The 24,557-nt window shown below is 37.5% G+C and overlaps 1 protein-coding gene and 1 non-coding gene across 2 annotated transcripts in view; both read left to right on the plus strand.

The window, feature by feature from the left end:
• The window catches only part of Dok6 (docking protein 6), a 523,930-nt gene that overhangs the window by 214,825 nt on the left and 284,548 nt on the right, over window positions 1–24,557 (plus strand). The window lies entirely within an intron of this gene.
• LOC115068720 lies at window positions 12,888–12,991 on the plus strand. The gene has a single exon (XR_003848064.1). It is a non-coding gene; the product is annotated as a U6 spliceosomal RNA (small nuclear RNA).

A 24,557-nucleotide genomic window follows, 5' to 3' on the forward strand; every position in this document is an offset into this window, starting at 1 on the left:
TATAGATGCTTGGGATTCTTATTATCCTGTCTTTTTCTGAGGTTTTGCTCCCAGGAGGTCTGAGGACTCAAGGTTTTGGTTCAAGCTTAGAGAATCAAGTAAACAATACCTGGGAGATGTTTTTCAGGATCAGTGTGTGACTTGTATTTGGATTTTTTTAGAGTATAGCTGTAAGGCATTCGTTAGCGCAACAGTAATGCAACCATGAGAGAATGTAGTCGAGTCCAGCTAGACATCAGAACAGAACAATGTTCTCCTTTCATGGGCTCTCAGTACCACAAGTAAATACAGTGAAGACTGAATTTTAGCATGCTAGTTCATAAAGCACTCTGACATTATTGAGACACAAGCAGTTTGTAGTTTGAACCTGCAGGTGTTTGTCATGGTGCAATACCTGTGTTATGTAATGTATTAGTTGACTTATTGCCTTTTACAGATTTTGTTCAATAAAGTGCCACATTTGTTTTATGATAAAATAATGCAAAAAAATATCCTGAAAGATATGTATTTAAAATATACTAATGTCTTTAGGAAAAGCTTCATTAGCTTTTTAAAAAAATATTTTATTTTTATTATTTTATTTTATATATGTGGGAGTATTGCCTACATCCATGTAAGTGCATCCATTTCATACAATGCCTGCAGAGTTCAAAAGAGGGTCTCTGATTCCCTGGAACTTGAGTTACAGATAGTTGTTAGTGGCCATGAACATGTTGGGAATCCAACCTGAGTCCTCTGCAAGAGCAGTTAGTCCTCTTAACCACTGAGCCATCTCTCTAGCCTTTTCATTGTGTTTTTAAAGGGGGGGATATGTCTTCAGGTTTTGTGCAGCGAAAAGATTATAAGTTTAATACCAAGTTATATTATTCTAAAGCTGAGAATGTCACTTTGCCTAACACATTGCCCACAATGCATTATCTAATTTTGTCTAATTTTGCTGAACTGAACTGGAATTTATCAAAATGCTCTTCTTTCCTTGAACGTTTCTCCCCTTAGGCCTTCTGGTGTAGTTCTCTTCAGTTGCCATCTGGCCTCATCTCTTCACTCAGAATTTCTGAAGGTGCAAAAAGACTGAAAATTGTGAAAATGAGGATTTATACCTTAATGATTCCTGCTTTAATCTTAGTTGTTCAATATATTATTGTCTAGAATCTTTCATCTCTCTGCTTTCTTGGGCACCATTTTAAAACTATCTAACCAATTCATTTTTTTCTGAGCTATTAAATATATAACATTTACATAGCACATTATAACCAATTACATTCAGAAAACTGTTTTCAAAAAAATATCTTTCATTAATTTAATTTTTCACTGTTGTTTAACATATTCAAACTTTTAATGAGATATATAAATATGGTGGACATGTAAATAACTCAAGTCTTAATTCAGAAAAGAATGATATTTAATTATATTTATCTAAGTAAAAACCTTATTTGAATTTTTGGAGAAATATTGGCCCAAATTTCATGCTTCATTTAATTCTATAATGACTTGCTATATTATTTTTTTTCATTCTGATACTTATATTTAATATTTATCAGTACTACAGTAGAACCATCTCATGGAATTTATATATTTAGACATGTTTATTTTGGGATTTGAATTATTATAATCCACTCACCAATCAGTTCCCTCTCAGGTTCTATTCAAAGCAGGTCTCATATTTGATAGCATATGATATTGCTCCTTTTCAGTTTTACATGTTAAAATGTTTGTGAGGATGCATATTCTTGTGTACATATGTACATGTGTGTATGTATGTATGCTATATATAATATATGCATACATCTATATATAGCATTCAGTTAACACACACATATGAGTGTATGTTATATATGTTTATATTGTATGTGTATTTTTAGTAGGCTTTTTGAAATTACGCATTTCCCTCCGGTTACCACCTAAGCATTACTTATCTTTTCTCTTTCTCCCCCAGTATGAACCACCCTCCTCCCACTCCTGTTAAAGTACCTTATTTTCCCTGTTTCTCCCTTGATAATTCTGGTCTCCTACTATCCCTCTCTCCAGCACTTTCTTTCCATTTACTCCCACAGTTCCTTTCCATTTTCCTGGCTAACAAGGTTGCATCAGGATATATAGTCACATCTAAGTATTTGGAACGAATACCCACAAATGAGAGAAAACTTGCATCACTTAATTTTCTGAGTCTGCATTACTTCACTAAGTATAACAGTTTCTAGTTCCATCCATTTATATATAAATTTCATGATTTTGTCTTTATCGCTGAGTAGAACTCCGTTGTGTAAATGTACCACATTTTCATTATCCATTCATCAGTTGAGGGATATTTAGGTTTTTTTTTCCATTTCTTACCTACTGTGAAAAGAACAGCAGCAAACATGACTGTGAAACTCTCTGCAATACTTTAGGTGTATTGAAAGGAGGGGTATAGTCAAATCATATTGTAGATTTATTTGATTATTTAAGAGTTCTCCAAACTGATTTCTACAGTAGTTGCACCAGTTTCCAATCCTACCAGCAGAAAATATTGTTTCCCCTTTCTCCATATCTTTGCTAGCATTTAGTATCATTTGTATCATTTGTTCTCTTGAAACTAGCCATTCTGACTGGGTTGAAATGAAATTCTTCAAACTTTTTAAAAAATTTTATTTCCTGTGTATGTGTGTTCTGTCTGCATGTATGTAAGTGCACCCATGTCCTGCAACGGGGGACAGAAGAGGCTGTCAGATCCCCTGGAGTGGAGTTATGGACAGTTGTTAGCTGCCATGTGGGTTCTGGGATTTGAATCCGTGTCTTCTGTAAGAACAACCAATGTTCTTAACCGCTGAGCCATCTCTCCAGCCTTAAATGCAATTTTAAAGGAGTTTTGACTTTGTGTTTCCTTAATTATCAAGGATATTGAACACTTTTAAAGGTGTTTCCTAGCCATTTTTTTCTTCTGAGAGCTCTCTGTTTGGAACCATAGCCCCTTGTTTCAATGTATATGTTTTATTGAATTTTTGTGCATTTCATACAAAAGATCAAAATCATATTTAGACCCCTTCATTATGTTCATCCCCATAGCTTACCCACAGGATTTCATGTATTCTATCATATATGTTAAGGCCTGTCAAGTCAAGTTTGTGTACCCAGCTCTCCCACAGTATGAGTTCATTCACCAAAGCTTGGTCAGCTTATCTAACATCACTCCCTTAAAGATTGACTCTCCCTTACCCAGCAGTGATCAGCTGCAAATAGTTCCTCAGCTAAAGTTAGGACTTCCTGCCCATTTTTCCCATCTCTATGCTGGTTTCTTTCTGGTTGAGTTTGCCTGAGTCTTGTGCGTGCTGTCACCATTGTTGTAAGTTCATATCAGCAAATTCCCAGGGCCCAAAGGTCTCTCTTTCCTTATGGTCATGCCACATCCCTGGTTCTTACAATCTTTCTACCATCTCTTCCACAATGACCCCTGAGCCCTGGGTGGATGAGGTTTAATATGAATCCTACTGAGGAACCCACACAATAAATCTCTTATTCTCTACATTTTGGGCAGTTGTGGCCTTCTGTTTTCATCGCCCTCTTTTGCATGAGGAAGCTTTGCTGGTGAGAGCCGAGAGATGCATTAGTATTGTCTGTACATCCTGTTCCACCATGTATTAGTCAGGGTTCTCCAAAGAAACAGAAGTGGTAGAATGAATATATATGTATAGAGATTTATCAGCTTAGCTCACAGGATAGAGTGCAAGTAGTCCAACAATGGCTGCACCACACTGGAGAGGCTGAGAATCCGCAGTCACTCAATTCACAAGGCTGGATGTCTCAGTAGTCCCAATCTGGCACTGAGATCTGACAAATTCCAAAAGATCAGCTGGTCTTCAGTCTACAGCAGCAAGATGAACTCACCAGCGAGTGAGAAGGCAAGCAGCAAGAAGCCTGGCATTCTCCTCTGCCTTGGTCTTTTATACGGGCTGCCATCAGAAGGTAACACCCACATTTAGGGTGTTTCTTCCAGCTTCAGATGATCCAATCAAGAAGATCTCTTTCATTTCAGTTAATCCCAGATCCAGTCAAGTTGACATCCAGGATTAGAAATCACAAGTCCACCACTTGTTAACTTGACACCCAATAGCATCTCTCTGTGTCATGCTTAATTTTCAAATGAAAACAATGTTGAGGTCATAATTTCACCTAACATGATTTAACTATCCCATCATACAATGACCAATGCATTATATATCTTAGAGTAGGTGATAATGGTCTTCCAGGGATGCTTAGTCCTTTAGTGTCTCATAATCCAATATAATTATATAGGTTCACAACACTTAACCACTTAACACTTATCTTAATTACACATTCAAAAATGAATAACTCAAGTATCTGCTTAACATATGTGTATACAATAGGATTGTATACAATCCTATTCTTAACCAAATAGGACAAAAATAGTCATGTCAATTACACTCCATGTTTCTGCAACTGGTCACATGGCCTAAGTTGGTATTTGTAACTACCTACCTCTACTACCCATTCTGTATTTCCTCCACCATCAGCAAGCACCTCTGCAGGTCTTGGCTCTTTCCCTGGAGGAGTGACCCATACTTTCATCCCTGAAGGGTCTGGGCAATTTGTTGTCCTTTCTGGATTGGGTTGTTGCAGTTTCCCGTTGACCTAATCACAGGACATGGTAACACCAAAATTCACCCTAAGGAATCTCCTGCCTTCCAGATATAATCTTCATTACCTCCATTGTGGAGAACCAGTCCAATTTCCCCCTGGTAGTCTGGGTCACTCACCCCCTCCTAGTACTGTTATTCCTTTCTTAGCCTGCTGACTTAAGGGCATCAGAAGGCCAAACTGTCCAGGGGGAAGTCTTAGCTTCCAGTTCAATGGAATGTTTGTTGTCTCTCCTGGCAGAAGCACTCCCTCCTCTGGAACCAAAACATCCAAGTCAGTAGAGTGCAAAGTCGAGGGTACAGGAAGCAAAAATTTTCATAGTGGGTCACCAGGGGTGATAATGAGTGGAATCATTCCCACTTCCACCCCTTGATTCCTGGACCTGTGAATCCTGGCTAAAGGAGAAACTATACCATATATTGGATGCTGATTCAAAGCATACAATGCCTTCTGGAGGACCCTGCCCCAGCCCTCCAGGCTATTGCCACCTAATTGGCACTGTAACTGTGTCTTTAAGAGACAATTCCATTGTTCTATCAAGCCAGCTACTTCAGTATGGTGGGGAACATGGCAAGACCAATGGATTCCATGACCATGGGCCCACTGTCGCACTTCTTTGGCCGTGAAGTGAGTTCCCTGGTCAGAAGCAATGCTGTGCAGAATATCATGATGGTGGATATGGCATTCTGTAAGTCCCTGTAAGTTTTGGCAGAAGAATTATGTGCAGGAAAGGCAAATCCATAACAAGAATAAGTGTCTATTCCTGAAAGGATAAAACACTATCCCCTCCAAGATGGAAGTGGTCCAATGTAGTCAACCTGCCACCAGGTTTCAGGCTGATTGCCACAGGGAATAGTGCCATATTGGGGCCTCGGTGTTGGTCTCTGCTGTTGGCAGTTCTGGCACTCAGCAGCAGCTGCAGCCAGGTCAGCTTTCATGAGTGGGAGTCCATGCTGTTGAGCTTATGCATAACCTCCATCTCTGCCAGCATGGCCACTTTGTTCATGGCACCATTGACCAATGAGAGGGATAGCTGAAGAAAGAGGTTGACAATCCACAGAGTGGGTCATCTGATCTACTTTATCATTGAACTCATCTGCTGAAGCCACCTTTTGATGAGCATTTACATGAGACACATCCTTTGCCCATTTGGAGAGATCTATCCACATACTTCTTCCCCAAATGTCTTTCTCACCAATTTTCCAATCATGCTCCTTCCATGTCCCTTACTATCTAGCCAAATCATTGGCTATAGCCCAAGAATCCATATATAATATTAATCCTCTGCCAGATGTAAAGTTGGTGAAGATTTTTCTTATACTCTGTGGGCTTCTTCTTCAGTCAATTAGTTTTTTTTCTTTGTTGCACATATTTTTAGTTTAATCAAGTATGATTTGTCAAATGCTGACCTCAATTCCTGAGCTACTGAACTTCAATAAAGTTCTTTTCCGCACCTACATCTTTTATGGTATTGCCTGTGTTTTCTTCTGACATTTTCAGAGTTTCAGGTTTCATTTTGAGATCTTTGATTCACTTGAAGTTGAGTTTTGTGTAGTGTGATAGATGCAGGACTAATTTAATTGTCCTACAAATTGAGATCCATTATTTCCAGCACCATTTGTTGAAAATGTTGTCTTTTCTCTCATTTGTGTTCATGGTATCTTTGTCAAATATCGGGTGGCCAAAACTGTGCACTTCTGGTTGGGTGTTCTATTTTGTTCCACTGATCAATAGGTCTGTTTTTGGACCAATGTCATGCTGTTATATTTATGACTATTACTCTGTAATGTAGTATGAGATCTACTGTGGTAATGTCCCCAGGATTATATTTTATGCTCAGAATTTCTTTGCCTATCCAGGGTCTTTTTTGATTCCATTTAAGTTTTAGGATTTGTTTCTATATCCATGAATAATTTCATGGGAATTTTGATTGGGGTTACCTTGAATCTATAAGTTGGTCTTGGTAGAATGGTCACTGTCAATATTGATACTTTCAATTCATATGCACGAGAGGTCTTTTCATCTCCTTGTGTCTTCCTCTATCTCTTTCTATAGGATTATGTTTTTCATTGTAGAGCACTCTGATGTCTTTGGTTAGGTTTATTCCTAGATTATTTGGAGGCTATTATGAATAAGAATGTTTTCATGAGCTTTTCTCTGATTGCTTGTTATTGGTATGCAGAAATGCTATTCACTTCAGTAAACTGATATTTGTATCCTCTCACTTTGCAAAAGTGTTGATCATTTCTGGAAGTTTTATTGGTGGAATTTTTGCAATCTCGTGTATGATATCACATGACCTTCAAATAGGGACACTTTGACCTCTTCTTTTCCAATTAGTATCCGTTTAACATCCTCTTGTTTTACTGCCATTATTAGATTTTTCAGTCACTATATTGAAAAGGAGTGGGGTTAGTGGACAACCTTGTCTAGTTCCTGATTTTCATTGGAATGCTTCAAGTTTTTATATATTTAGGATGATGTTGATTATGTGCATGATATGTTTAGCCTTAATTGTATTGGGGTGTGTTCCCTTCAGTCCAATTCCCTCTAGAATTTTTACCATGAAGGCATATTGGATTTTGTGAAATAATTTTTCCGTGTTTATTGAGATGATCATGTGATTTTTGTCTTTACCTTATTTATGTGTATTGCATATATATATATAAACATCCTTGCATCTCTGGAATAAAGTCAAATTAATCATGGTGGATGATATTTTTGACACGCTTATAGGTGATTTATGAGTATTTTTGTTGCAAATTTTTGCAACTATGCTCATTAGGAATATGGACCTTTAATTTTCTTTTTGTATTTTTACCTGATTTGGGTATTAGAGTAATATTGGCTTCATAGAAGGAGTTTGGATGTTCTCCCTCTGTTTCTTTTTTTTTTAATAATTTAAGTAATATTGGTTTTAAATCTTTGAAGTTCTGGTAGAATTCTGCTGTGAATTCATCTGGGCAAGGCCTGTACTTTTAGTTCAGAGGCTTTGTATTACTGTTTTCAATTCCCTCATTTGTTATGGGTTGTTTAAGTTGTTGATCTCTTCTTGGTTTTACTTTGGTGGTTTCATTGAATTTTGAAATTTAGCCATTTCTTTTAGATTTTTCTAAATTAGCAGAGTAAAAGTTTTCAAAATATTTCCTTATAATTTTCTGGATCATTTGTTTTCTCTTGTTGTACCTCCCATTTTGTCTCTGATTTACTGGTCTGGATTTGCTCTTTTCCTTTTGGTTAGCTGGGTTAAGGGTCTGTCTATTGTTTTTCCCTTTTCAAAGAATCATCTTTTTTTTAAATAGAATTTTTGTGTATTTCATACAGAAGTGTTCAAACAATCTTAATCTTTTTTATACCCCCATCCCCACTGGCACCCCTCCCCACCCCCTGGAGCCCATATACTCAGTCATCCCTATTAAGGCCCACTGGGTTGTGCCCCCAAGATAAGAGTGCCACTACTGTACCAATAACATATGCTGTGCTGGCCATTGATGTGGTTATTTGGTCTTTGAAGCTGGTGTTGGATCATCTATTGATGTTTTCCCTTGACACCTTCATAGTGCTCTCCAAAGCTATGAGAGCTAGCCTTCAGAGGAAGTGGTTGCAGGTCACTTACAGCTCTATTGCTCCAAATCCTGTGTCCAAAATATTTTCTGTCTTCAGCTGTAGGGTCTTACCTTCAAGTTCTGGGAGGCCATCAAGGGCGGTGGCAATAGCCTGAGTAATTTTGGGAGTCTCTTGGACCACCCTGGCCAACAACTCAAAGGAAGATATCTCCTGTCTGTCACTGTTTCTTATTCTGTAGCCTTTAGTTATACACATGGACTCATGTAGAGATAATATGTGTATAATTTGTCAGTAGGTTGTTGGACTAATATGGTTCCTTTTGATTTTTAATACTAGCTAGCCATTATTTATCTCTCTCTCTCTCTTTCTTTCTCTCTCACTGTCTAACCCTTCTGAGATGGTTTCCCACATTTAAAGTGCTCCCATTTTCCCCATTTCTCCCTTGATAAAACCTGTCACCTATGGTCCCACCTCTCTTGAGCTTTCTTTCCCTTTATCCCAAAAGTTCCTTGTATAATCCACCCTCCCCCTCCCATTTTAAATAAATCCATTTTAATCCATTTCTCCCTTAGTAACATCTGTTTCCTGCTGTTCTTCTCTCTCAGGTTCTTTCTTTTCCTTTATCTACCTGGTTCATTTTCAGCAGCCTGGTTCCTGCAGTTATGTCTGGGTACATATTCACTTGTGAGGATTTGGTGCTAGGATCCATGAAGGGGAAAACATACATCTTTTTCTTTTGTCTTTATACTTCACTTAGTATAACAGTTTCCAGTTCCATCCATTTACCTGCAAATTTCATGATTTCAACTTTCTTTACCACTGAGTAGAACTCCATTGTGTAAATGTACCACATTTTCATTATCCACTTGTCAGTTGAGGGACACTTAGGTTTTTTTCTGTCTCCTAGCCAATTGTGAAAAGAACAGAAACAAACATGGATATACAAGTGTCTCTGCAATAGGATCAAATGGTAGGTTCATTTTTAGTGTTTTAATTATTCTCCACACTGCTTTCCATAGTGGTTGCACAAGTTTGCAATCCCACCAGCAGTGGATGAGTGTTCCCCTTTCCCCATATCCTCTTCAACATTTGGTATCATTTGTTCTTTTGATCTTAGCCAGTCTGACTGGGGTAAGATGAAATCTTAAAGTGGTTTTAATTTCCCTAATTACTAATGATGGTTGAATACCTTTTAAGATGCTTCTTAGCCATCTTTATTTCTTCTTTTAAGAAATCTCTGTTCAGATCCTTAGCTCATCTTTTAATTGGGTTACTACTTGCTTTCTTGGCTCTTTGTGTTTTGTGTTTGTTACTGTCATTTTATTTTCTGTTTGTGTTTCTGTAATTATGCCGTCTTTTTTTTTTCTTTGTGTAGACTCTTGGAATTTGGTCATTCCTTTCGTCAGTCCTTTATTGCGTTGAGTTTTCTCTGTAGGGCTGGTTTTGTGGATCTGAATTCTTTCAAGCCTGTTAATGTCATGCAAAAATTTTATTTCACCTTCGACTGTGATAGACAGCATTCTGGGTTGACATCTATGATCATTTACAACTTGAAATACTTTGCTCAATGATCTTTTGTCTTTTATAATTTGCATCGAAAAGATAGTTTTAATTCTGATGGATTTTCCTTTATATGTAACCTATTCTTTTTGTCTTGCTGATTTAAGCACCCCTCTATTTAGTATTTTTATTATGATATGTTGTGGGGAGTTTCTGTTCTCATCTATTTGGTGTTCTGTGTGCTTCTTGTGTCTTTATAAGTATGCTTTTCCTTAATTTAGGGAAGTTTTCTTCTCTAATCCTGTTGAAGATGTGGTCAATACTATTAACCTGAACTTCTATTCCTTCCTTTATGCCTAAAATGCATAAATTTGGCCTTTTCATTGTGTCCCACATTTCCTGTATAATCCATTCCTGTATTTTATATATTTTTAATATTCTTTGCTTGAGCAGTTTAATCTTCAGCTTCATTGCCCAGTCTTGGAATTCTGTTTTCCATTTCATTTATTCTGTGGATAATGCTTTTCCCTGTCATTTCTAATTGGTTTATTATGTTTTTCAGTTTATTCTTCATTTCAGCTTTAGTTTTCTTCAATATTTCTATCTCTTTTGTGAATTCACTTTTCAAATGCTGAAGTGATTCTATCATTTCACTTAGCTGCCTGTTTGTATTTTCTTGAGCCTCAGCCAGGAGTTTATTGCTATCTTCTTTGAGCTGTTTGTGTATTCTTAAAAGTCATTGAATTCTTTGAACTTGTTTATGATTATTCTTTTATATGGGGAAAAATTGTATTCATAATTAGCCAATTGGACTGCTTAGATGACCCAATTTTGTTGGCAACATCCAAAGCATCATAATCAGGAGTCAGTTGAATATAGGCCTTCATTCCATCAGGTCTGACTAGGGTATTGGCTTTGGCCACATCAGTGTCGAGGAGTTTCTCCACAGCCTGTTTGATCTGGCCTTGTTGGCCTTGACATCCACAATAAACACAAGTCGTTGTCTTCTATCTTCTTCATGTCAGAGTCAGTGGTCAGGGGGAATATGATCATGGCCAAGCCTGAGTTGTGGAGAACAAAATGGAGTTAACTACTCTGAGCTCAATATTCTAAAGGATGAGCCTTATTTCAGAGCCAAGACCAGGAAAGGTTGCTCTTTTAAATTCTGTGTCCTGGGTTTCCTCTGAGTAGTTTTCATTGTAGAACACTTTTATAGGCTTTGGTGAAGACACATTATTTTGGTTTTTCATATTATTGTGTTTTTTTCATTGTGATCTGGGCATATGGATTTCTTTTGTTAGTCGTGTGTCTGATGTGAAATTCTAGTCTGCCTTTGTTGAGTTGAAGTTTGGTTCTGTTTTTGTTGTTGATGTAAATTGGTTGCCTTCTGATAAGCTATGAATAGTTAATTGGTTTGTGTTTCAAGTTCTCACTTTGTATTTTTTATTTAGAGGGAACAGATGGTTCTAGGCTGGCTAGTTGGGAGCTCTTCAGCAGGGTTAAGGAGCCTAGGCACAAGATGGGATGAGGAGGATCCAGTAAGCAGTTCTGAATTGGCTAAGCAGAGAAAATATGAGCACTGGAGCAGCAAGAATGGGGCTGGTGCCAAAGCAGGGCAATGGTGACACAGTGGACTGGATCATGGTGACTCACTGGCACTCTCAGGCAGAGGCAGCAGTTTGGAACCTAGGCCCATGGAGGGTCAATAGGACAATATTGTTTCATTTTAACAAATGTACATATATAATAATATAGGATGTTAATAATATAGAAAAATTAATTCATGATCTTTAGGGACTTCATTTTCTCTTTGTAATAATGTTTTAAAAGTAAAATGATACCAAAATAAGTATTTTGTTAAAAATGAATGAGGAAGTTACATAGACTATATCGGTTATCTATACTCAAGTAAAATCTGTGTGTGCTAAAGGACCTCTTTGAGTTTACCAAAGAAAAATTGGGTCTTAAAATAAATTGTATTGAAAATTTATTACACTATCTTATCATTAGATGGCTTCAGAATGATGAAATGACAGGCGTTATTAGCAATGCAGTTGACACTACTGAAATGATCACCATCAAGCGGCGGGTGGCTTGACAGGAAACTGCATATGCTTACCTAGGGTCATCATCACTTTTTTAGTGCAAAATCACATACGAAGTTCTCATCAATGAAACTCCCTCACGCAACAGAGGGCCAGGAACACAAAAGTGAAGTTGCAATGTTACAGCACAGAATCTTACCACAGAGAATTCAGAACAGGGGTAAGTGAATCTAGCATGTGTTCTTTTAATGAAATGAGCACCTGCTTTACAGTCATTCTAGAATGCCATTTGTTCGCCAGTTTTGTATAATCATGATTTCCTCAGAAATGTTCCTTATGAGTTCACCACACATTTTCAAGGAAACCATAAAAGCTGCAAGGTTATTTTCTCCTTGCTATGGATTTCAACTACAATGCAACCTCTACACCTAAGGTGCACAGAACATAGAACATATGTAAAGAAGAGGACAAATGAATCTTTCAGTTCTCATCAATGAAACTCCCTCACGCAACAGAGGGCCAGGAACACAAAAGGTCACAAATGGCCAAAACATAGAGATTAAAAGGATGCAGAATGCTGGTCATTGGACAGGGATCCTATATTAAACTTCACCACTCACTCAGGGCTCAGGGACCATCACAGAAGAGGGGGCAGAAAGATTGTAAGAGCCAAGGAGGAGGTGCATGACCATAAGGAAACAGACTCCTACATGCTCCTTGGGCAAGCTCATATGATTCTATGGCAATTATGTCAGAGTTCACAAGTCCCATGCAAACTCAGGCATACAAAAACCCAGCATGGAACTGGTGAAATGAACAGCAGACCCCAATCTCAGCTGAAGAAATATTGGCAGCTGATTACTGCTAGGTGAGTAAGAGCTGATGTCCTAAAACAAGGAACTATAGGTAGATTGACTAGACCTCAGTGGATGGACTTGCACTGGGGAATGTCTGGAGACACTAACTTGACACATTGGGCCTTAACACATATGACAGAGTATGTGGGTTCCAGTGCAGGGGGTGGGGGGGCGCTAAGGGAGGGTGTCAGTGAGGCAGGGGGATTAAAGAGGATTAAGATTGTTTGAGATATTCTGTATGAAGTACACAAAACCTCAATTTAAAAAAAAGGGAAAAAAAGACCTGCTCATTTTGGCAGCACATATACTAAAATTGCAACTATACAAAGATTAGCATGGCACATCTGTAAGGATGACCCACAAACTTGTGAAGCATTCCATATGAAAATAAAAGAAGGTATCCCAGATCCAGAAAGACAAATGTCACATCTTCTTTCTCATATACGAGGCTAAATTTGAATCCTTAGATATGTGTGTTTAAGTTGGAATACCCAGAGAGGTCATAAAACTAGTAAGGGGCCATGGGGGGGGGTTAAAGCAGGGGAGATAGAACACAGGTGGTATAAAGGAGAAATGGGGAATAATGGAGCAAGAAATATTAATTGGTGTTGGCGATGTGAGGATAGGGTAGAGGAGGAAATTTGGAGAGGAAAACTAACACTAAAGACCTTTGGAAAATGTCATACTGTAGAAGCTTCCTAAAATATACACATATACATTTATTAACAGAGTTGAAATAGTGTTGCTCTGGAATGGGAGATAATACCACTCTTAGACTACATAGATTATTATATAAAAGGCCCAGCACTAGGAATGGGTTTCTTCTTTTGGAGTTGTTGATAAATGGGATCCCCTAGCCATCTCAACATTGAAGTCTATTGCGATTGCCTTTGATTAGCCTCTATAACTTGATGATAAGACTTGCTGGAAACACCATATTTTGAGTCCTAGTACATGGAAAAATCAAACTGGTTAAAAACCTTAACTCATCATCCCTACTGGCTAGCTTTCCTGGTATTGGAAGGTGCTATCAAGGTTATTAAATTAGAAAAGAAATCATCAGTCTTACCCAGTTTTTAACACTGTGAGATACAGCAATGAAAAGATGGCAAGATATGCCCATGGATGCAATAGTGGCATGAATGTTATAGGGGTAACCAACCACTGTTTGGTTGGGTTTAATGCTCAGTCCACAAAATAGAACCCATCATTAACTGGGCCGAAAAACAGTGGCTGGTTAGATCACAGATGCTAGAGTAAATGGACAAGTAATAAACTGCCAACTAAAGTCATATCTCTATACCAAGAGACTAGAGCATCACTCAGCCCTTAATAGACAATATTGTTATTGTAGTAGATAGAAATTTATACAGTGACCCACAACAAATCAAAATTTAGAGAATCAAAGACTGTAGAGTGTTCATCTTTAAATTGGATATCTATAACACACTCCCTCCCAACAAGATTCAGGGGTCATTGATGAAGAGGGAACAGAGAGATCATAAGAGTCAGAAGGAGTAGACTACTACAGCCAGACATTATTTTCCAGAAATGACAGCACAGGAGCACACACAAATTCATCATAAGGGTACATGCATAAGACCTGTGCAAGACCAAGCCAGTCAAAATCTTAGCATTGGTAAGGGAGAGGCTCAAGAATTCCCACCCATATCTAAGTTGTTATTGGCAATTGGTGACTGTTAGGGTGAAGAAGAGTCAGGTTTCTTCAGGGATGACATCCCTCAGAGGCTATCCATGCTCATGTACCCCACACCCATGTGTATATAAGCAGGACAAAATGGACTCAGTAGGTATTAAATTTTAAAAAGAGCATGTAAGTTTGTAAGGAAAATAAGTGTAGGGGTGATAGGAGAGTAATTAGGGGGGAAGGAACTGGAGTTGACTAAAACCTTACATGCATGTACGAAATTCTCAATAAATTATTTTAAAAAAAGAGATCATAGTGGGAAGGCAAGGTCCACATGAGGGCGTCCATGGCAGATGGTCCATGTGATATAAATGGGAAAGGGGGATAATGGATAGTAATTGGGCAATGAATGAGGGGCATAGAACAGAAGAGGGAGTAAGAGGAGAGATGACTAACACTAAAGGCCTTCTGAAAGGGTCATATGGAAACCTACTGTAGAAGCTTCTTTAAATACATTCCTATGCCATATAGAAAGCATTAAAATATAGCTATCATATAACGGGGGTTGAGTGGCCTAATACACATCACAGGCTAGCAAATGAATAGCCCAATGCCAAGAATTGACTCCCCCTTTTGGAGATGTTCCAATGCATAAAGAACCTTTGATAAAATTAAATATCACTCATATTTTAAAAATCTAGAAAAAAACTAGATATAGAAATAATATAATAAATTATAATAAAGCAAAAGTTAGCATTATATTTAATTTAAAAGCAAAAAGCTCTGGATAGCCAGAACAATCCTGAGCACAAAGAGCAATGCCAGGATTACCATAACAGACCTCAATCTATGTTACAGAGCCATAGTAATAAAAAAAAATTGTACTGGCACAAAACAGACTTGTAGGTCAATGAAAAGAAATAGAAGATCCAAACATGAGTACAAACTATTACAGCCACCTGATATTTGACAAGGGTGCCAAGAACACACACCAGAGGAAAGACAACAAATAGTGAAAGAATTTAATTAGACCCATATCTATGATCGTGCACAAAAATCAACTTCAAATAAACCAAACCCTCAATGTGAAACTTGAAACTCTGAAACTATTAGAAGTGCCCTATAAGACACAGATGCAGGAAACAACTTTCTAAATCAGATATCAGTCACTCAAAACTTAAGGTCAAAAATAGACAAATGAGATCTCATTAAACTTAAAAGCTTCCGTACAACAAAGGAAACAACCAATTGAGTGCAGAAGAAGCCTACAGAGTGGGAAAAAATCTTTACCAGCTATTCATCTGACAGAGAATCAATACCTAGAATATACATAGAACTTATAAAACAAAGAAGCAAGAAACAAATGACCCAGTTAAAAAATGGGCTACGGATCTGAGCAAAGAGCTCTCAAAAGAAGAAATAACAATGGCTAAGAAACACCTTAAGAAGTGTGCAACAACCTTAGTATTCAAGGAAATGTAAATCAAAACTGCTTTAAGACACAAAACTGCTTTATGACACAAAAGTGCTGGTGAGGATGCGGGGGAAAGGGCACACTCATTCATTGTTAGTGGAGTTGCAAACTGGTGAAACCACCGTAGAAATCAGTATGTAGAACTCCAAAAAAAAAAAAAAAAAAAACCTAAAAATAAATGATCTAGTTGTTCCACTCCTTGGCATATACCCAATGCATTCATCCTGCTGCAGAGATACTTGTGCACCCACATTTGTTGCAGCTCTTTTCACAATAGCTAAGGAATAGAAACAAATGCCCCTCAAATGATGAATGCATAAATGACAATGTGATCCATCTACAAAATGGAGTCCTAGTCAGGAGTAATGAAAGAAAACAAAAGCATGAAATTTGCAGGTCAATGGACAGAACTAGAAGCTGATGTACTAAGTGAAGTAAAACAGACTCAGAAAACAAGTGACATATGTTCTCTCTCATTTGTGAGTCTTAGTTCTGAATCCTTAGTCCTGTGTATATACTCTGATATAACTGCAAGAGCCAAGAAAATGGAAAAGAACCATGTGGATAAAGGGAAGGAAGACCTCAAGAGAGGAGGATAATAGGAGACGTGTTTCAAGGGAAAATATGGAAAAAGGGGTTACTTTAACTGGGGAGCAAGGGGGGAATGTTACACAGGTGGAGTGAAAGGAGAGATAAATAATGGTTTGAAAAACCAGCTGGAAATGTATTTGTTTAAAGTTCTATGAAAAATACATATACAGTAAATATAAAAGTGCATGCATATTGCTGAAGGCTATTTAAACAAAATAGTGCCAGGCAGGAGAAACTTCACTTCAAGTTGTTGGTCAGGTACTTCAAGAGATTTCCAGCATAACACAGGCTATTACCATAGCCCATGATTGCCTCACAGAACTTGAAGGTAAGATTCTGTTGCTGAAGACAGGGAACATTCGAGACGCAGATGTTGGAGCAATGGAACGGAACTGACATGGAAGCCTCCTCCCTGAAGGCTAGCTCTTGTAGTATCAGAGGATACAATACAAGCTGCCAAGGGAGAAAAATAATCAGCAGTCCTACCCAGCTGTAAAGGCTGATAAACAAGGGCTTGACCAACAAACTATCACTATTGGTGCAGTAGTGGTACTTTTTTTCTTGGGAGCAATCAACAGACAAATGTACCTTTCATCTCTCATCAAAGAAGCTTCTTTTTGCAACAGATGGAGACTTTTATGGGGTTCCAGAAAGGGTCAAATGTAGAGAATACATGTCTCTGAGATGCCTAACTCTAAGTGACATACCTTCAATGCAACCTCTACACTTAGGATGAATGCATCTCTCACCTCTCACCAGACAAATTACCTTATATAGCAGGTGGTAATTAGCACAGAATCCCACAACTGGCCAATGTGCAAACAACAAGAGGCCACAGAGTGCTTATCCCTAAATAGGATACCTATTCCAAACCTTGGCCTCCCATAGCTCAGGGATCATTGTGGATGAGAAGACAGAAAGATTATAATAGCCCGGGGCCGGGGGAGGGAGGCGGATATGACGACAAGGAAACAGAATCTTTCAGACAGCTGGTCAGTTACTCATATGAACTCACAGCAGTAGTGACAGCATGCACAGTCCTATGCAAGCTCAAGCCAGACAAAATCCCAGCATCAGCATGAGGAAGTGGATAAAATATCCCCACCCAACCAATAAAACTTTGGTAGTTGATAGCCACTGGTAGGGGGAAAGCAGTATCTTATGGGAATGGAACTTTTGGTGGCCCAGTGAGTGGACTACACTGAATGATGCTTGGGGGCACAAATCATACTTGATAGGCCACACACACACACACACACACACACACACACAAAATCTGCAGGGGGCAGTAGAGGAAGGTGTGTATAGGGTAGGGGATCTAAATACTATCAAACCCTATTGGGTAAAAATATCACAAAAATTCAATAAAAATGAATAAAAACAAAGCAAAAAGGGTTTTCTTATGAGGTGGAATAGGAAATGAAAGCCCACTTTTATCACTTGTATTTAATATAATATTAAAAATGCTAGCCAGAGAAATAGGACAAAGGAAGAAATGAAGATCTCCAAGTTGGAAAAGAAGACACTAAATTTTAATCTTCGCAAATGATATTATTGTATGTGTGTGACACCATAAAACACACTAATAGAAATACTAAATTAATTTAGTTAAGTTGCGGGATACAAAAATCAACATTGAAAAATTAGCAATTTTGCTGTATGCTGATAACCTTCTGAAATAGGAATATTAACAGCAATCTGATTTGCAATAACTTTAAAAATTAAGTAGCTTGTAATAAGTTTAATTTTTAAAAAGATGTGAAATTTTCCACAATGAAAATAATAAAACAGTAATGAAAGAAATTGAAGAGGTGACATGTACAAACTGATATACTGTGTTAATGGAGAGAAAGAATCAATAATGTTAAAAACTTACACGACCCTTAACAAACTACAGACTCAATGCAATCTTTGTTATGATGCGTAATACATTCTTCCAAGAACTAGGAAAAAAAAATCCTAGATTGTTTATGAGGCCACAGAATAACCCCACATTTCCAAAGAAATCTTGAGCAAAAAGAAGAGCAGATTTCATTATACTAACAGACATCAATATATACTCTAAAGCTGAAGTAGTTGAAAGAGGAATTGGCATAAACAAAGATACATAGACTAAAATGAAGAACATAGAAGTAAATCAACATATAGATATAGCCAAACCTTTCAGAAAACAAGGTGGAGAACAAAGTTACCTCCACCAACATTCACAGGTGAGCACATCTGAATACATGTGCACACATAAATATACCACAAAGAAAAATTGATAGATATAGAGGAATAGTATTCAACCTTTAAAAAGTAAGAAAATCAGCGCTGAAGGGATGGCCAGCAGTTAAGAACACTGGCTCTTCTTGTAGAAGACTCCTGTTCAAATCCCAGAACCCAAATGGCAGCTAACAACTGTCCTTAACTCCAGTTCCAGGGAATCCTATGACCTCTTCTGTCCTCCATGGATATTGCACGACATGGGTGCACTTACTACGTACATGCATGCAATATACTCATACACATAAAATAAAAATAATAAAATATTTTTAAAAAGTGAGAAAGTCTGCAAAATACAGTGATGAACGCAAAATGTTATGCTAAGTGAAATAAGCCAGTTATTAAACAACAAATTTTGCCTGGTTTTACTTACATAGAGCAAGGAAAATAGTCTAGCTTGCCTGGTGTGATGCCGCAAACCTGTAATTCCAGCACTCTAGAGCCAAGAGGATCATGAGTCTGATCTCAACAGCAAAACTCTGTCTCATAAGAAAAAGATCAACTTATCGACACAGTGAGTAGAATGACAGTTACCAGAGCCTGAGAAAGGGGAACTAGGGAAATATTGAACAAAGAACATAGCGTTGCAGGTAGCCAGAGAAATATTGAAATCTCGTGTATAGCATATTGTGTATTTAGACATTGACAATGTTGGGTCCATTTAAAATTATATTGAAGCAGGAGATCTAATTTTAATTGCACTTACAGAGCAAAATAAAAAATCTTCATGTCCTCATATCCTCACATTTATTTTATATTTATTCAAACAGAACAGTATTGTTTTCTAAAATAATGTCCTTTCCACATAATGACTTCTCCTAGTCAATGGCCTAGGTTACTATCTTATGGTTTTGCTCATTTTTCTAAGAAATACTTTCAAGAGATTCTGTATAATTCTATGCCTTTCGGAGTTCTCTCAATATTTCCCACCTTACATAATCCATAAAAATCATCCTTTACTTTAAAATGAAAGATGAGCAGCTCAGGGTTCTGCTTTTCTTTTGGTTAGTATTTACCATCCTTATTAAGGTATTGCTTGGCAAGTAAAATTTGCATATATTTAATTTGCATAACCCAAAGCTTTAAATCATGCAGGCATTAAACAATAGGCACCACCACCAAGATAATTAGCATTTCTCTCACCTTGCAAATATTATTTTCTTTTTGTTCTTATTGCTAGAACCCTCAAAATCTTCCCTATTAGCAAATGCCAAACCTGTATTGGCTCTAACTTGTGGCATAGAACCTGAAAACATTAAAAAATTATTTTGTTTTTCCACATATATTAAATCTTCAGACATAGACAAAAAATCCATACTAACCTTTAGTGAATGGAGCATTTTATAAAGTCTAATTGTTTTTCAATACCTCAAAATAATAACTAAACACATATATGCAAGTAAGTATTTTGTGTATGTGTGTGCACGTGTGTGTGTGTGTGTATTTATTGTCATTCTCCAGGAATATTTAATTTTGTGTTTTCTAAGTGTTGCTGCATTTTATTTAGTTTTGTTTTAGCATTCATCTTTCTTCACTATGAACCCCCTTTAAACCACATAGATTTTTTTTCATTTCAGAAGGACTCATGAACTCCTTAAATTTGGAAAGGGTAACTTCCTATAAAGATTCTATAATTCAGCATGAGGCATGATGGCACACGCCTTTAATCCCAGCACTCAAGAGGCAGAAGAAGGTTCTAGGCCAGCTAACGCTACAGGGAGAACCTGTCTCAAAAATTTATAATTTAATATTCATTGTATATTTCAGAACACTTTATGCTTATGGCAATAAAATTTACTTAATAGAAGAGCAAAACAACTAATATATTTTGATCATAGTAAATGATCAAATACATGAAACCATTGCAAGTGTAGTGTGTTTAACTCCAAAGATCAGGTTGTATATATCTGAGACAAGGAGGAAATAAATTTCACTGTTTTTAGGAGTCAAAATAAGATGTTACTTTAGGAAAAAATCCTCCTGATACTGACAGAATGACATGTCATTGGCAAACACAATTCTTCCATCTCCATGATGTGATTTAAGTCCTGCACTTTCATGAGCGATTCCTTATTTAGGGGATAATGGGAGACATTTCTGTTTACTGATATACACTACAAAAGACAACTTGAACCAAGCAGAAAGTTCTTTTTATCTCTAAATCAATTGTTTTAGAACAGAATTGGGAATTTGTAACCATCTGCTTCTTGCCTATCCTGCTAAGAGATATGGAAGAAATCATTAAAAAGAGAACGTCGTTGGCTTAGGTGACTTGAAATGTGGGGGATTTGGGGATTTAATTCTCCAGTGGAAGACAATGTAGTAGTACTGAACTTTTAATGGTCTTCACAAACTCACACAAAGACAAATACTAAACTTACATCACACCCTTTCATACAAGTTTAAATTATTTGGGCACTTGTTTGATCAGGTTGGCAGGACAAAGAAATCAGAGACAGAACTGATTTGGAAAAAAAGTAGTTTGGTATGACTTTTACCTTGTAGAGTCCGGGCTCTGATGTGTAAAGGTATCAGTGAGGGAGATTCAGTTTGATGCAGTCCCTAAAGACCAACCAGTCAGGAAAAAGGTGATCTGGTACCTCCCAGTATGGATGTGGCTGAAATATCATTCTTCTAAGGCACGTTTCAGTTTGGAGTAAAGGAAGGAAGAAGGGAGCCTGTTTGCTGTGAGAGGTAGTTATAGATGTTGTTGAGCAATTACTGTAAGCACATTCAGTCAACTGTAATACACAAAATACAGATGCATCCTGTTTGAATCTTTCACTAGGCACCAAAGTGCTCCAGTAACGAATGACAGCATAAGTCCTAGTGTACATCCTGAAAACTTTTGCTTTCTATTCCCAACTGCAGTGGTTTGCTTTATCAGTTTTAACCTGGTGTTACTGTGTTTCACTTTGTGGCCATCTGCTGTGTGTCAGTGTTGGAGGTCATCAATTCAGTCACTCATGCTTATCACTCTGCTGCCTTCCAATTTCAGACTTCTACCTACCGTTCACAAAGGGCAGCCCTGCTTACCCTTGTGCTCCATCTCTAAGCCAGACAAGTAGATCTCCCCAAAGCAACCGTGCTCCACAAAGTAATTTTAGACTAATCATTTGATGGATAAGAATTTAAAAACATTTTTTTACATCTCATAAACAATTAACATGTATATGGTGTCAGATGGAAGATGGTATGTGGTGGTGTGTCATTCTCATTTCTTATTTCTGTACATTAAGAAAATGTATTTACGCTCTGTTTTCAGAGTTTACATGAAGAATATTACCTTTGAATGTCACTCTAACGTTTCACCATATGCTATTATGTTGTACAGAACTGTACTTTCTTAAGAAATCAAGCTATCTATAATTGGATGCCAGAGTTTTTGAAATGTTTGAAGCAGAAAATTGGTTTGAGTATTTTTATACCACTGAAAAAAAATTTTCTTCCAGTTGAAGTGTTGATGAGGTCTTAAAAATACTAACTTTGTTTCTTAAAGTAACAACACACTTGAATAAAATAGCAAGGATACACAAGAGCTTTGTTTAAGTTTCCCAGAAAATGTTTGACAGAGTTAAAGTAGTACAGTAGACCTCAGGACTCAGTTTATGTTTTGCCAGCTTGTGAAAAAAAATAATCAGCTGAAAACAGATGAAGATGTTCTAAACATGCACAATGCTTTGGCAACACAAATCACAGTAATCAACAGAAATAACTTGTACCAAAGTAGGTGCTGTTCCCCACAGTACCTGTGTATGTGACCTTACTCAGGGTCAGGGTTGACAGATACAAATACAAGCAAGATGAGGTTTTTCAGGCTCTCTGTCACCTTAGAGCAAACAATGGCATCTTTAATAGAGAAAAGAAAGGGAGGCATGGATATGGAGACAGAAAGGCAATGACCCTCTGAGGATGGAGGCAGAGATCAGAAAAACACAGCTACAACCAAGGAACAACAAGCAGGGCTGACAGCCATGCTGAGAGCTAGAAGGGAGATTAGGAAGCACCCTCCTCTCCAGGAGAAACTAGCCCTTGTTAACACTGACTGCAGATCTATGAGAGAATGGATGATTTAAAGTAGACTTTTTATAATAGCTTGTTATGATGATCTTAGGAAAATATTAGAAAGTACCTCCAAATTGGGTTTAAAATCACTGATCAGCAGGTGGCAAGTTATAGCTAGGTAAGAGCAAGAATTTCTGGTGTCCTGCATACAGCATGTGAGTGTAGACAAAATTCTACATTGTACTTTTTAAAATTTTTATTAATTATTTTTATTCTATGTGTAAGAGTGTATTGCTTGCATGTAGGTAGGTGTACATGTGCCATGCAGTGTCCGTGGAGGTCAGAAGAAGATGTCAAATCCCCTGGAACTGGAGTCACATATGGTTGTTAGCCACTGTGTAGGTGCTGGGAATCAAACCCAGGTCCTCTTCAAGAGCACCCAGTGCTCTTAACCACTGAGACATCTCTCCAGGTCTCTACATTGTACTTTTAAGGAAGGAAAGAGGAAAGAAGTTTTTACCATGAAGAAAGGATAAATGTTCAGAAGTGCTGAGGCTGATTCAAATATTATACAACATACACATGTATCTGAACATCACAGGCTACCCAGTTTTTTAACTTTTACAAAAACTTTATTGAGAATTTCATACATGCATATAAGGTGTTTTGATCAAATCCATGTCCACTCCTTCCCCTCCAACACATCCCATATGTTTCCATTACATCTTTTTCTCTTTTCTTTTGTTTTCTTCTTTCATTTATTTATTTTTATGGGGTTTTTGGCTACTCTAACATTCCACCCTCTGAAGAGGTAACCCTAAAATCTCTTAAGGATTAGATACAATCTCCAAAATACTTTTGACATTTTTGGCCTTTGGAACAGAGTATGTTGCTTAGAGGCCCAAGGACATTTTGACTTTTAGCCAAGAAACTGGCTACATTTCTTTGGGGTCTTTTTACCCTAACTGCCTAACCAGTTCCTACCTCCTATTCTTATCACGATATTCTCTGAAAGGGTTATGCAAATCACCAATAGGGAATCTAGACACAAATTGCTCTGGCTTCTTCCATGCTGAACAGGGGCGCAGGGTGAGGCAATTGGAGTACCTCTTCAGTGGGTCTATCTAAAAGACTCCCAAATTGCATAACTCTTATCTCTAAGGGGAAAAGAAAGCCCTTGAATTGGGAATAGGAGATGTGAAGTAGAAGTAAAGGCAAGAGTAATTAGCATTACAAGTTATAGACAGGGAACTAGAAAAAAGCCAGAACAGTGCAATTTTCAAATTTTCATATGAATTTCATAAGAAATTCCACTGGAATTTCATGACATGGGCTTCCAAAAGCATACCTCTATTGGGTTCTTCCTCATTTTTCATTTGTCTTCCAAGGCTGGACTCTAGAGTAATGGATTCAGAATTTGCTTTCAGGTATTTTGATAGCTGTTGGAGTGGTTAGAATCAGTGTCAGTTCCCTCTCAAAGGCTTCTACATAGGGGGAGAAAACCAATTTATCCCACATTTTAGAACAATAGCTGGTTGTTTCCCTTAGCTACACGTGGGCACTACAGTATTGGAGACCAAGATTTGAAGTCTTACATCTGAGCAGCACTTTCTAGTTAGGAACAAAATCATCAATGAAAAATAATTATCTAATTAACTTTTTATATACACTTAAGCCAAAAGTCTGGGAAGTGTAATCCCTTGACCTCTTAAAGAAATATACTGATCACTTTACTCTTTGTTTATAATTTCCTTTTGGGTGTTTAAGACTATACAGTTGGCCCAAATAAATCAATTTATTTTTACACTTAAGGTCTTGTTGCCATGTCTGGCTTCACTTGGAAGCATGAATAAGATGTTTCTTCTAAGTTGACCGCCCTCTTGGTAGACTGGACACTGGTTCAAGTCCATCTCATGGGGTCTCCATGTCCCCCCTGAACAAGAGAACAGATGACTCACCACAGTTACAGG

Source organism: Nannospalax galili, unplaced genomic scaffold (genome assembly GCF_000622305.1).
Source record: "Nannospalax galili isolate Female #2095 unplaced genomic scaffold, S.galili_v1.0 scaffold709, whole genome shotgun sequence".
NCBI classification, from domain to species: domain Eukaryota; kingdom Metazoa; phylum Chordata; class Mammalia; order Rodentia; family Spalacidae; genus Nannospalax; species Nannospalax galili.